General features: G+C 55.6%; 1 protein-coding gene across 1 annotated transcript in view; it reads right to left on the reverse strand.

Moving 5' to 3' along the window:
• LOC145390973 (putative neural-cadherin 2) overlaps positions 1-15,000 on the reverse strand; it is a 159,676-nt gene that overhangs the window by 115,727 nt on the left and 28,949 nt on the right. The window lies entirely within an intron of this gene.

A 15,000-nucleotide genomic window follows, 5' to 3' on the forward strand; every position in this document is an offset into this window, starting at 1 on the left:
AGATGGATGCAGTAAGGAAGAGATGGGCAGAGTATTTTGAAAGATTGTTAAATGTAGAGGAGGAAAGGGTGGCTGAGATTGTGGCGGATGGAAGGGTGCAAGGAATAAATGTGTTGGGAGAGTTGAATGATTCTTTGATCACGAAGGAGGAAGTGGAGAAGGCAGTAAAGGAGATGAAAACAGGGAAAGCTGCAGGTATGGATGGGTGTGCTGTGGAATGCCTGAAAGGTGGTGGAGTGACTATTGTTGACTGGTCAGTAAGATTGTTGAATGTGTGCTTTGTGAAAGGTATGGTGCCAGTTGACTGGGCAAGTGCTTGTGTGATCCCGTTGTATAAAGGCAAGGGTGATAAGTATGAATGTTTTAGCTTTAGGGGTATAAGTCTGTTGAGTGTTGTAGGTAAGGTGTATGGTAGAGTGTTAATTATGAGAGATAGAGAGGGTACAGAGGGGGTGATTGGTGAGCTGTGTGGCTTTAGGAGAGGGAGGGGATGCGTGGATCAGGTGTTTGCGGTGAGACAAGTGTGTGAAAAGTATTTAGCGATAGGCAAGGATGTGTTTTGGGCATTTATGGATTTAGAGAAAGCGTATGATAGAATTGATAGGGAGACTTTGTGGACTGTTTTAAGATTGTATGGACTTGATGGTAGGTTACTAAAAGGGGTGAAAAGTTTTTACGTAAATAGTAGAGCGTGTGTAAGAGTGGGAAATGCTGTGAGTGATTGGTTTCCTGTGAGAGTGGAGCTGCGACAGGGATGTGTGATGTCGCCTTGGTTGTTTAATATTTATATGGATTGTGTTGTAAGGGAGGTGAATGCGAGAGTTTTAGGTGGAGGTCTGAGTCTGGTGAATGTTGATGGCGGAGAGTGGAATCTGAAGCAGCTGCTGTTTGCAGATGATACTGCACTGGTGGCTGATTCAGAGGAGAGATTGAGACAGTTGGTAGAGGAGTTTGGAAGGGTGTGTGAAAGGAGGAAATTGAAAGTAAATGAGAATAAGAGTAAAGTGATGAAGTGTATGAGGTTGGTAGATGGTAGGGGGATGAATATAGTTTTGAATGGCGAGTTGCTTGAGGAGGTAGAGTGTTTTAAATATCTAGGGTCACATGTTGCTGTGGATGGAAGAATAGATGCAGAAGTGAAGTTTAGAATAAATGAAGTAGGAAAGGTGCTGGGAGGAATGAAAAAAGTGTTTAGATGTCGTTCGCTTAGAATGGATGTAAAGAGAAGGCTGTATGAGGGTGTTGTGGTACCGACTGCATTATATGGGGCTGAAACATGGAATATGGGTGTAGCAGAGAGGAAAAGTTTGAATGTATTGGAGATGAGGTGTCTGAGGAGTATGTGTGGAGTGATGCGTATGGATCGGGTGCAGAATGATGAAGTGCGAAGCAGAACTGGAGTTGTTCCGGAGATGGCTGATAGAGTTGAGCAGAGGGTGTTGCGATGGTTTGTGCATATGGAGAGAATGGATAATGAGCGATTGATGAAAAAGATAACTAGATCTGATGTGAGAGGTGTAAGGCTGAGAGGAAGACCACGGATAGGATGGATGGACAGTGTGAAGAGAGCGCTGGATGCGAGAGGGATGTCTGTTGAGCAAGGAATGGCTGTGCGTGACAGAAATAAATGGAGAGAAATTGTGAATGAATAAGTGATGACGCAGCCCTGAGGGGATATTCTCCCGCATTTGGTCTGATCAGCTAGTCAGGTCAGGTGCGGGTAAGGGGATGGGTCTGTTATGATGTGGCAGGGGTAAACCAGTTCTGCTGTCGGGCCCTGCTGCGGATGTCACTGATTGCATTGCGCAGTTGACCCTTGTGCGGTGTGGTGCGGTGAGGATCTGTCTGTTCTCCCCTTTGGGGCTAAGATGTGAATGAATGTGTTTGAATGGATGAGTAAATGGGGAATGTGTCGTCCTGTCTCGGCTACCTTCCTTTCCTTGGAGGAAGCAGCCTAGGTATATAGATATAGATAGATTATTATTATTGTTATTATTATTATTATTATTATTATTATTATTACTATCTAATCCATTACTGATAATAGGTAAGTAGACAAGTAGGTAAAGTAATAGGGACACAGGGTTAAGTAGAAGAATGATACTTAAGAACAGTAAAAGATCCAGAATGAGAGATCCAAAGACAAAGGTAATTGGAAAAAGGTAATTGCACAAAGGTAATTGGAGAACGGTAATTGGAGAAAGGTAATTGGAGAAAGGTAATTAGAGAACGGTACAGTAATTGGAGAACGGTAACCTGAGAACGGTAACTGGAGAAAGGTAATTGGAGGACGGTAATTGGAGAAAGGTAACTGGAGAGAGAAACTGGAAGAACAGCATGGAAATAGGAAAATATCAACCGAAGACCAAGGAAATAGGAGGGAAAAAGAATGAAAGGAAAGGAACAGGAGGTAAGAGAGGAGAATGATACATAGACAGGAGAAAGCCAAGGAAATAGGAGGAAAATAGGAAGACAGGAAAGGACAAGAAGTGAGAGAGAGAGAAGTGATACGTAGGAAAAGAAAGATAGAGTCTGTGTGAGGGAGGGGAAAGGTGAGAAAGACGTAAAAGATTGTGAGAAAGCCTGGGGAAGTTAGTCAGGTAGCAGGTGCAAAGGTGAGATAAGAGACAGGTGAGAGCCACAGGAAGACGAGATGATGCGAGACGAGGCGAGAAGACGCGAGAGGGGATGAGAAGAGACGAGAAGACGCGAGAAGGGGCGAGGAGAGACGAAAAGACGCGAGAAGGGGCGAGAAAGGGCGGGAAGACGCGAGAAGGGGCGAGGAGTGACGAGAAGACGCGAGAAGGCGCGAGAAGGGGCGAAAAGACGCTAGAAGGGGCGAGGAGAGGCGGGAAGATGCGAGAAGGGACGAGAAGAGACGTGAAGACGCGAGAAGGGGCGAGAAAGGACGAGAAGACGCGAGAAGGGGCGAGAAAGGACGAGAAGACGAGAGAAGGGGCGAGAAGAAAATGAAACCAGCCAAGAAATGGACGTAGACGAGAAGAAATGAAAGCAGACGAGAAGATGTGAAAGGAAAGGAGAAATTTTGAAAAGAGATAAGATGAGAAGGAAGGCAAGGGATGGCAAGGGAAAAAACGAGGACAGGACGAGACCAGACGAGGAAGGAAGAGAAGAGGAAGAAGAGGCGAGTCGAGAAGAGCTGATGATGAATGGTGTGGTGTGGTGTGGTGTGGTGTGGTGACGAGGTACTAAGGTGTGGTGGCTACTTACCCTACTACCTCTCCCTCTGTCACCCTGCCTCACCCTACCACTTCTACCCCTGCCTCACCCTACCACCTCTACCCCTGCCTCACCCTGCCTCACCCTACAACATCTACCCCTGCCTCACCCTGCTCACCCTACCACTTCAACCCCTGTCTCACCCTGCTTCGCCATACCACCTCTACCCCTGCCTCACCCTGCCTCACTCAACCACCTCTACCCCTGTCTCATCCTGCGTCACCCTACCACCTCTACCCCTGCCTCACCCTGCCACCCACCCTACCACCTCTACCCCTGCCTCACCCTACCACCTCTACCCCTGCTTCACCCTACCACTTCTACCCCTGCCTCACCCTACCACCTCTACCACCTCTACTGCCTCACCCTGCCTCACCCTACCACCTCTACCCTGCCTCACCCTACCACCTCTATTCCTGCCTCACCCTGCCTCACCCTACCACCTCTATTCCTGCCTCACCCTGCCTCACCCTACCACCTCTATTTCTGCCTCACCCTACCACCTCTACCCCTGCCTCACCCTGCCTCACCCTACCACCTCTACCCCTGCCTTAACCTACCATTTCTACCCCTACCTCACCCTACCACCTCTACCCGTACTTAACCCAACCACCTCTACCCCTGTCTCACCCTACCACCTCTACCCCTGTCTCACCCTACCACCTCTACCCCTGCCTCACCCTGCCTCACCCTACCACCTCTACCCCTGCCTCACTCTGTCACCCACCCTACCACCTCAATCCATGGCTCACCCTGCCACCTCTACCCCTGCCTCTCCCTACCACCTCGACCCCTGCCTTACCCTGCCACCTCCACCGCTGCCTCACCCTGCTTCACCTTACCACCTCTACCCCTGCTTCACCCGGCCACCTCTGCCCCTGCCTCACCCTACCACTTCTACCTCTGCCTCACCCTACCACCACCACCCCTGCCTCACTCAACCACGTCTACCCCTGCTTCACCCGGCCACCTTTGCCCCTGCCTCACCCTACCACTTCTACCTCTGCCTCACCCTACCACCACTATCCCTGACTCACCCAACCACCTCTACCCCTGCTTCACCCGGCCACCTTTACCCCTGCCTCACCCTACCACTTCTACCTCTGCCTCACCCTACCACTCTACCCCTGCCTCACCCTACCACCTCTACCACCTCTATCCCTGCCTCACCCTACCACCTCTACCCTGCCTCACCCTGCCTCACCCTACCACCTCTATTCCTGCCTCACCCTGCCTCACCATACCACCTCTACCCCTGCCTCACCATACCACCTCTACCCCTGCCTCACCATACCACCTCTACCCCTGCCTCACCATACCACCTCTACCCCTGCCTTAACCTACCATTTCTACCCCTACCTCACACTACCACCTCTACCCCTGCTACACCCGACCACCTCTACCCCTGTCTCACCCTACCACCTCTACCCCTGCCTCACCCTGCCTCACCCTACCACCTCTACCCCTGCCTCACCCTGCCTCACCCTACCACCTCTACGCCTGCCTCACTCTGTCACCCACCCTACCGCCTCAATCCATGGCTCACCCTGCCACCTCTACCCCAGCCTCACCCTACCACCTCGACCCCTGCCTCACCCTGCTTCACCCTACCACCTCTACCCCTGCTTCACCCGGCCACCTCTGCCCCTGCCTCATCCTACCACTTCTACTTCTGCCTCACCCTACCACCACTACCCCTGCCTCACTCAACCACCTCTATCCCTGCTTCACCCGGCCACCTTTGCCCCTGCCTCACCCTACCACGTCTACATCTGCCTCACCCTGCCACTCTACCCCTGCCTCACCCTACCACCTCTACCACCTCTACCCCTGCCTCACACTGCATCACCCTACCACCTCTACCCCTGCCTCACCTTGCCTCACCCAACCACCTCTACCCCTGCCTCACCCTACCACCTCTATTCCTGCCACACCCTACCACATCTACCCCTGCCTCACCCTGCCTCACCCTACCACCTCTACCCCTGCCACACCCTACCATTTCTACCCCTGCCTCACCGTACCACCTCTACCGCTGCCTCACCCTACCACCTCTACCCCTGCCTCACCCTACCACCTCTACCCCTGCCTCACCCTACCACCTCTACCCCTGCCTCACCCTACCACCTCTACCCCTGCCTCACCCTACCACCTCTACCCCTGCCTCACTCTGTAACCCACCCTACCACCTCAATCCATGGCTCACCCTGCCACCTCTACCCTTGCCCCACCCTACCACCTCCACCCCTGCCTCACCCTGCTTCACCCTACCACCTCTACCCTTGCTTCACCCGGCCACCTCTGCCCCTGCCTCACCCTACCACTTCTACCTCTGCCTCACCCTACCACCTCAACCCCTGCCTCACCCTACCACCTTTACCCCTGCTTCACCTGGCCACCTCTACCCCTGCCACACCCAACCACCTCTACCCCTGCCTCACACTGCCTCACCCTAACACCTCTACCCATGCCTCACCCTGCCTCACCCTACCACCTCTACTCTTGCTTCTCCCTGCCACCTCGACCCCTGCCTCGCCCTGCTTCACCCTACCACCTCTACCCCTGCTTCACCCGGCCACCTCTGCCCCTGCGTCATCCTACCACTTCTACCTCTGCCTCACCCTACCACCACTACCCCTGCCTCACTCAACCACCTCTACCCCTGCTTCACCCGGCCACCTTTGCCCCTGCCTCACCCTACCACTTCTACATCTGCCTCACCCTACCACTCTACCCCTGCCTCACCCTACCACCTCTACCCCTGCCTCACACTGCATCACCCTACCACGTCTACCCCTGCCTCACCTTGCCTCACCCAACCACCTCTACCCCTGCCTCACCCTGCCTCACCCTACCACCTCTATTCCTGCCACACCCTACCACCTCTACCCCTGCCTCACCCTGCCTCACCCTACCACCTCTACCCCTGCCACACCCATCCATTTCTACCCCTGCCTCACCGTACCACCTCTACCCCAGCTTCACCCAACCACCTCTACCCCTGCCTCAGCCTACCACCTCTACCCCTGCCTCACCTTACCACCTCTACCCCTGCCTCACCCTACCACCTCTACCCCTGCCTCACCCTACCACCTCTACCCCTGCCTCACCCTACCACCTCTACCCCTGCCTCACTCTGTCACCTACCCTACCACCTCAATCCATGGCTCACCCTGCCATCTCTACCCTTGCCTCACCCTACCACCTCTACCCCTGCCTTACCGTGCCACCTCCACCCCTGCCTCACCCTGCTTCACCCTACCACCTCTACCCTTGCTTCACCCGGCCACCTCTGCCCCTGCCTCACCCTACCACTTCTACCTCTGCCTCACCCTACCACCTCTACCCCTGCCTCACCCTACCACCTCTACCCCTGCCTCATCCTACCACCTCTACCCCTGCCACACCCAACCACCTCTACCCCTGCCTCACACTGCCTCACTCTAACACCTCTACCCATGCCTCACCCTGCCTCACCCTAACACCTCTACTCTTGCTTCTCCCTACCACCTCTACCCCTGCCTCACCCTGCCTCACCCTACCACCTCTACCCCTGCTTCTCCCTACCACCTCTACCCTTGCTCACCCTGCCACCCACCCTTCACTTCTACCCCTGCCTCACCCTGCTTCACCCTACCACCTTCACCCCTGCCTCACCCTACCACCTCTACCCCTGCTTCACCTGGCCACCTTTGCTCCTGCCTCACCCTACCATTTCTACCTCTGCCTCACCCTACCACCTCTACCCCTACCTCATCCTACCACCTCTACCCCTGCCACACCCTGCCACCTCTACCCCTGTCTCACCCTGCCTCACCCTACCACCTCTACCCCTGCCTCACACTACCTCACCCTAACACCCCTACCCCTGCCTCACACTGCCTCACTCTAACAAATCTACCCCTGCCTCACCCTACCACCTCTACCCCTGCCTCACCCTGCTCCACCTTGCCATCTCTACCCCTGCCTCACCCTGCCTCACCCTACCACCCTTACCCTTGCCTCACCATACCACTTCTACCCCTGCCTCACCATACCACCTGTATCCCTGCCTTACCCTACCACATCTACCCTGCCTCACCCTACCACCTCTACCCCTGCCTCATCGTGCCACCTCTACCCCCGCCTCACCCTGCCTCACCCTTCCACCTCTACCCCTGCCTCACCCTTCCTCACCCTACCACCAACCCTACCACCTCTATCCCTGCCTTACCCTGCCACACCCTACCACCTCTACCCCTGCCTCACCCTACCACACCCTACCACCTCTACCCCTGCCTAATTTTACCACACCTCAACCCCTGCCTCACCCTGCCTCACCCTACCACCTCTACCCCTGCCTCACCCAACCACCTCTACCCCCGCCTCACCCTGCCACCTCTGTCCCTGCCTCACCCTACCACCTCTACTCCTGCCTCACCCTGCCACCCACCCTACCACCTCTACCCCTGCCTCAACCTGCCTCACCTTGCCACCTCTACCCCTGCCTCACCCTGCCTCACCCTACCACCTCTACCCTTGCCTCACCCTACCACCTCTACCCCTGCCTCACCCTGCCACACCCTACCACCTCTACCCCTGCCTCACCCTGCCTCACCCTACCACCTCTACCCCTGCCTCACCCTAACACCTCTACCCCCGCCTCACCCTGCCACCTCTGTTCCTGCCTCACCCTGCCTCACCCTACCACCTCCACTCCTGCCTCACCCTGCCATCCACCCTACCACCTCTACTCCTGCCTCACCCTGCCACCCACCCTACCACCTCTACCCCTGCCTCACCCTGCCTCACCGTGCCACCTCTACCCCTGCCTCACCCTGCCTCACCCTACCACCTCTACCCCTGCCTCACCGTGCCACCTCTACCCCTGTCTCACCCTGCCTCACACTACAACTTCTACCCCTGCCTCACCCTCCCACCTCTACCCCTGCATCACCCTGCCTCACCCTACCACCAACCCTACCACCTCAACCTCTGCCTCACCCTGCCACCTCTACCCCTGCCTCACCTTGCCACCTGTACCCTTGCCTCACCCTACCACACCCTACCACCTCTACCGCTGCCTCACCCTGCCACACCCTACAACCTCTACCCCTGCCTCACCTTTCCACACCTCTACCCTTGCCTCACCCTGCCTTACCCTACCACCTCTACTCCTGCCTCACCCTACCACCTCCACCCCTGCCTCACCCTACCACCTCTACTCCTGCCTCACCCTGCCACCCACCCTACCACCTCTACCCCTGCCTCACCCTGCTTCACCTTGCCACCTCTACCCCTGCCTCACCCTGCCTCACCCTACCACCTCTACCCTTGCCTCACCCTACCACCTCTACCCTTGCCTCACCCTACCACCTCTACCTCTGCCTCACCCTGCCACACCCTACCACCTCTACCCCTGCCAAATCTTACCACACCTCTACCCCTGCCTCACCATGCCTCACCCTGCCTCACCCTACCACCTCTACCCCTGCCTCACACTACCTCACCCTAACACCTCTACCCCCGCCTCACCCTGCCACCTCTGTTCCTGCCTCACCCTGCCTCACCCTACCACCTCTACTCCTGCCTCACCCTGCCACCCACCCTACCACCTCTACTCCTGCCTCACCCTGCCACCCACCCTACCACCTCTACCCCTGCCTCACCCTGCCTCACCGTGCCACCTCTATCCCTGCCTCACCATGCCTCACACTACAACTTCTACCCCTGCCTCACCCTACCACCTCTACCCCTGCATCACCCTGCCTCACCCTCCCACCTCTACCCCTGCATCACCCTGCCTCACCCTACCACCAACCCTACCACCTCAACCTCTGCCTCACCCTGCCACCTCTACGCCTGCCTCACCTTGCCACCTGTACCCTTGCCTCACCCTGCCACACAATACCACCTCTACCCCTGCCTCACCCTGCCACACCCTACAACCTCTACCCCTGCCTCACCCTACCACCTCTACCCTTGCCTCACCCTGCCACCTCTAGCCCTGCCTCACCATGCCTCACACTACAACTTCTACCCCTGCCTCACCCTACCACCTCTACCCCTGCATCACCCTGCCTCACCCTCCCACCTCTACCCCTGCATCACCCTGCCTCACCCTACCACCAACCCTACCACCTCAACCTCTGCCTCACCCTGCCACCTCTACCCCTGCCTCACCTTGCCACCTGTACCCTTGCCTCATCCTGCCACACAATACCACCTCTACCCCTGCCACACCCTGCCACACCCTACAACCTCTACCCCTGCCTCACCTTACCACACCTCTACCCCTGCCTCACCCTGCCTTACCCTACCACCTTTACTCCTGCCTCACCCTACCACCTCCACCCCTGCCTCACCCTACCACCTCTACTCCTGCCTCACCCTGCCACCCACCCTACCACCTCTACCCCTGCCTCACCCTGCCTCACCTTGCCACCTCTACCCCTGCCTCACCATGCCTCACCCTACCACCTCTACCCCTGCCTCACCCTGCCACACCCTGCCACCTCTACCCCTGCCAAATCTTACCACACCTCTACCCCTGCCTCACCCTGCCTCACCCTACCACCTCTACCCCTGCCTCACACTACCTCACCCTAACACCTCTACCCCCGCCTCACCCTGCCACCTCTGTTCCTGCCTCACCCTGCCTCACCCTACCACCTCTACTCCTGCCTCACCCTACCACCCACCCTACCACCTCTACTCCTGCCTCACCCTGCCACCCACCCTACCACCTCTACCCCTGCCTCACCCTGCCTCACCGTGCCACCTCTACCCCTGCCTTACCCTGCCTCACCCTACCACCTCTACCCTTGCCTCACCGTGCCACCTCTAGCCCTGCCTCACCCTGCCTCACACTACAACTTCTACCCCTGCCTCACCCTACCACCTCTACCCCTGCATCACCCTGCCTCTCCCTCCCACCTCTACCCCTGCATCACCCTGCCTCACCCTACCACCAACCCTACCACCTCAACCTCTGCCTCACCCTGCCACCTCTACCCCTGCCTCACCTTGCCTCACCCTGCCACCTCTACCCCTGCCTCACCTTGCCTCACCCTGCCACACCCTACCACCTCTACCCCTGCCTCACCCTACCACCTCTACCCCTGCCTCACCCTGCCACACTCTACAACCTCTACCCCTGCCTCACCTTACCACACCTCTACCCCTGCCTCACCCTGCCTTACCCTACCACCTCTACTCCTGCCTCACCCTACCACCTCCACCCCTGCCTCACCCTACCACCTCTACTCCTGCCTCACCCTGCCACCCACCCTACCACCTCTACCCCTGCCTCACCCTGCCTCACCTTGCCACCTCTACCCCTGCCTCACCCTGCCTCACCCTACCACCTCTACCCTTGCCTCACCCTACCACCTCTACCCCTGCATCACCCTGCCACACCCTACCACCTCTACCCCTGCCAAATCTTACCACACCTCTACCCCTGCCTCTCCCTACCACCTCTACCCTTGCGTCACCCTACCACCTCTACTCCTGCCTCACCCTGCCACCCACCCTACCACCTCTACTCCTGCCTCACCCTGCCGCCCACCCTACCACCTCTACCCCTGCCTCACCCTGCCTCACCGTGCCACCTCTACCCCTGCCTCACCCTGCCTCACCCTACCACCTCTACCCCTGCCTCACCGTGCCACCTCTAGCCCTGCCTCACCCTGCCTCACTCTACAACTTCTACCCCTGCCTCACCCTACCACCTCTATCCCTGCATCACCCTGCCTCACCCTCCCACCTCTACCCCTGCATCACCCTACCACCAACCCTACCACCTCAACCTCTGCCTCACCCTGCCACCTCTACCCCTGCCTCACCTTGCCTCACCTGCCACACACTACCACCTCTACCCCTGCCTCACCCTGCCACACCCTACCACCTCTACCCCTGCCTCACCTTACCACACCTCTACCCCTGCCTCACCCTGCCTTACCCTACCACCTCTACTCCTGCCTCACCCTACCACCTCCACCCCTGCCTCACCCTACCACCTCCACCCCCGCCTCACCCTGCCACCTCCTCCTCTGCCTCACCCTGCCTCACCCTGCTTCACCCTATCACTTTTACTCCTGCCTCACCCTGCCACCTCTACACCTGCCTTACCCTACCACCTCTACCCCTGCCTCACCCTACCACCTCTACTCCTACCACCAACCCTACCACCTCTACCCCTGCCTCACCCTACCACCTCTACCCCTGCCTCACCCTACCACCTCTACTCCTACCACCAACCCTACCACCTATACCCCTGCCTCTCCCTACCACCAACCCTACTACCCCTACCCCTGCCCCACCCTGCCACTTCTACCCTGCCTCACCTTGCCACCTCTATCCCTGCTCTCCCTGCCACACCCTACCACCTCTACCCCTTCCTCACCCTGCCTCACCGTACCACCTCTACCCCTGCCTCACCTTACCACACCTCTACCCTTACCTTACCCTGCCTCACTCTACCACCTCTACCCCTGCCTCACCCTGCCTTACCCTACCACCTCGACCTCTCCTCACCTTGCCACCTCTACCCCTGCCTCATCCTGCCTCACCCTGCCACCTCTACCCCTGCCTAATCCTGTCTCACCCTACCACTTCTACCCCTGCCTCACCCTGCCTTACCCTACCACCTCTACCCTCGCCTCACCATGCCACCTCTATCCCTGCCTTACCCTACCACCTCTACAACTGCCTCACCCTGCCTCACCCTACCACCTCTACCCCTGTCTCACCCTACCACCCACCCTACCACCTCTACCCCTGCCTCACCCTAGCACCTCTACCCCTACCTCACCCTGCCTCACTCTACCACCTCTACCCCTGCCTCACCCTGCTCACCGTACCACCTCTACCCCAACCTCACCCTACCACCTCTACCCCTGCCTCACCATGCCTCACCCTACCACCTCTACCCCTACCTCACCCTACCACTTCTACCCCTGCCTCTCCTTGCCTCATCCTACCACCTCTACCCCTGCCTCACCCTACCACACCTTTACCCCTGCCTCACCCTACCACACCTTTACCCCTGCCTCACCCTACCACACCTTTACCCCTGCCTCACCCTACCACACCTTTACCCCTGCCTCACCCTACCACACCTTTACCCCTGCCTCACCCTACCACACCTTTACCCCTGCCTCACCCTACCACACCTTTACCCCTGCCTCACCCTACCTCACGCTGTCCCAGGTGTCAGCTTCACTCCACTTCCCTTCACTACCTTTTCACACTTCGCTTCACACACACACACACACACACACACACACACACACACACACACACACACACACACACACACACACACACACACACACACACATACATACATACATACATACACACATCCCTTCACGCCCTACCTCACCCACACATTCTGTTCACCCACTCCATATTGCAACTCTTTATTTATTATTTTCTGTCTAGGTGTCAGGTAAAGTGTTCTACATCCTATCTATCTGTCTATTGCCAGACGCCTTAATCCCGTAAGGGGTCGCCACAAACAAATCGCCTCCATGTCCCCCTGTCCCTCGTCGTTTCACTGCCCTGCTCCCAGCTCACACCCCCCTCTCTCATATACATCTCCACTCCATCCCTCCATCTAATCCTTGGCCTCCCCCTCCCTCTCCCCCCCTCCACCTCACCCACATACACTCTCCTCGTCAGTCTCTCGCTCTCCATCCACTTCACATGGCCAAACCACCTCAGTGTGTTTCTACATCATAAGCACAAAAATTTGCCAGCATTTTCTCTCGTGGCGGTTCTGAGTGCTGAGTGAATTGATGTGATGTGCTGGCAGTGTGAAGCACGGAGCAAGACAGTATGAGAAGGAAGTATGAGAAGGAGAAATGAGAAACATGGAAGGGAAGATGCAATACCGGTACTGGAAGGAATTTGTCTACGAACTTTTGCCCATGCCTGTACGAATCGCTAGCATTAGCAAGGTGGCTGAAATTGTTGCTATACTGTGTGTGTGTGTGTGTGTGTGTGTGTGTGTGTGTGTGTGTGTGTGTGTGGAGAGAAAGAGAGAGATGTGTGTACATCTTTATCTCTTTTCTATCGCTACTTCAATGGTCACTGCTCCTCTGAATTGTCTGTTTGCATCCCTCCACCTCTACGACGGGCGTGTAGCACCCGTCTAGCAACAAACTCTCATCCTTTTTATGTCCAACTCTCTGATGCAAGAGTTAACCGTTACTCCCAGTCCTTCATCTGTGCAACAGGTCAACTCTGGAACTGTCTCCCTCTGTCTGTATTTCCTGCTTCCTATGACCTCCAGTCTTTCAAGCGCAGTGTGTCCAGGCATCTCGAAATGATCGGATCTTGAACTTGGCTCTCTCTTGTATTTTGTTTTTCTCTTGGAAGGAACAGTTTGCTGGCTCGTGGCCTTTGGTTCCTTCCTGGCATTAAAAAAAATAGTGTGTGTATCCGTCTGTCTGTCTGTGTGATCTGTGTGTGTGTGTGTGTGTGTGTGTGTGTGTGTGTGTGTGTGTGTGTGTGTGTGTGTGTGTGTGTGTGTGTGTGTGTGTGTGTGTGTGTGTCTGTGTGTGGAGAGAGAGAGAGAGAGAGAGAGAGAGACCATAGATCTTTTTCTAACTTGGCCTAAAATTGCCATCTTTCCATCTAGAATCCTGAACTGTAACAATAGCTCAGCACTAGAATATGATCCTAGTCACGAAGAAGTGCTATGGATAGGATGTAGAGCCTTGGTATTGTTAGGTCAGAGAAATGAAGGAGTGAATGAAAAGGATAGAAAAATAAAGGAGTGAATGAAAGGAAGCTCCCTAACACCTCTTCCTGAGCGATTTATTTTGCTTCTTACACCTTACCATCTTATTCTGTGCTACGTAAACTCTTCTAATATCGCCATACTCTGCATAAATAAAGTACAGAAGGATATTAACCAACCATATCCAAAAATAAATCACTAAGGAAAAGGTGTTAGGGAGTGCGGATCAAAGGTAACGGTGGAAAAAGCAGTCATAATGGCGATAATCCTGATTTCCTCAACGTAATCCTCTGATCGCCTTAACGCTGGATTTAACACAGGGTGTGAGGCTTGACGGTGTTCCCAAAGGTTAGTAGCAGTAGTAGTAGTAGTAGTGGTAGTAGTAGTAGTAGTGGTAGCAGTGGTGGTAGTAGTAGTAGTAGCAGAGGTAGTAGTAGTGGTGATGGTAGTAGTAGTAGTAGTAGTAGTAGTAGTAGTAATGGTAGTGGTAGTAGTAGTAGCAGTAGTAGTAGTACTAAAGTAATAGCAGTAGTGGTAGTTGTTGTGGTGGTGGCAATAGTAATAGTGGGAGTAGTAGCAGCAGTAGTAGTAATAATGAGGCAATAGTAGTAGTAGTAGCAGTAGTAGTAGTAGCAGTAGTCGTAGCAGTAAAGTAATAGCATTATTAATAGTAGCAACAGTAGTAGTAGTAGTAGTAGTAGTAGTAGCAGTAGTAGTAATGGTAGTAATTTTGCTTGTTGTTGTTGTTGTTATATCCCATGATTCATCTAAACGTAAACCCAGTGGACTGCAGGCTGAAGTTGTTCTCCTCCTGCAGTCCACCATCGTCCTTTTAGGGGATGGGGAGGGAGTTGAGGGACGTTTGTACCTGTATAGCCAGGCAGTGGATAAGGAAGGAAGGTGATACAGAAGTTGATGGGGAAGTGGCTAGGTATGCAAGTTGAGGGACATTTGCATAGCCGGGCAGTGGATCAATGTGGTTATATCAGTGTCACCACGTGAAGGCGTCCCGCTCCATGATACAGACGTGG

This window comes from Coenobita brevimanus, chromosome 16 (assembly GCF_032717465.1).
Source record: "Coenobita brevimanus isolate Jiangsu-jjx chromosome 16, ASM3271746v2, whole genome shotgun sequence".
Classification (NCBI taxonomy): Eukaryota; Metazoa; Arthropoda; class Malacostraca; order Decapoda; family Coenobitidae; genus Coenobita; species Coenobita brevimanus.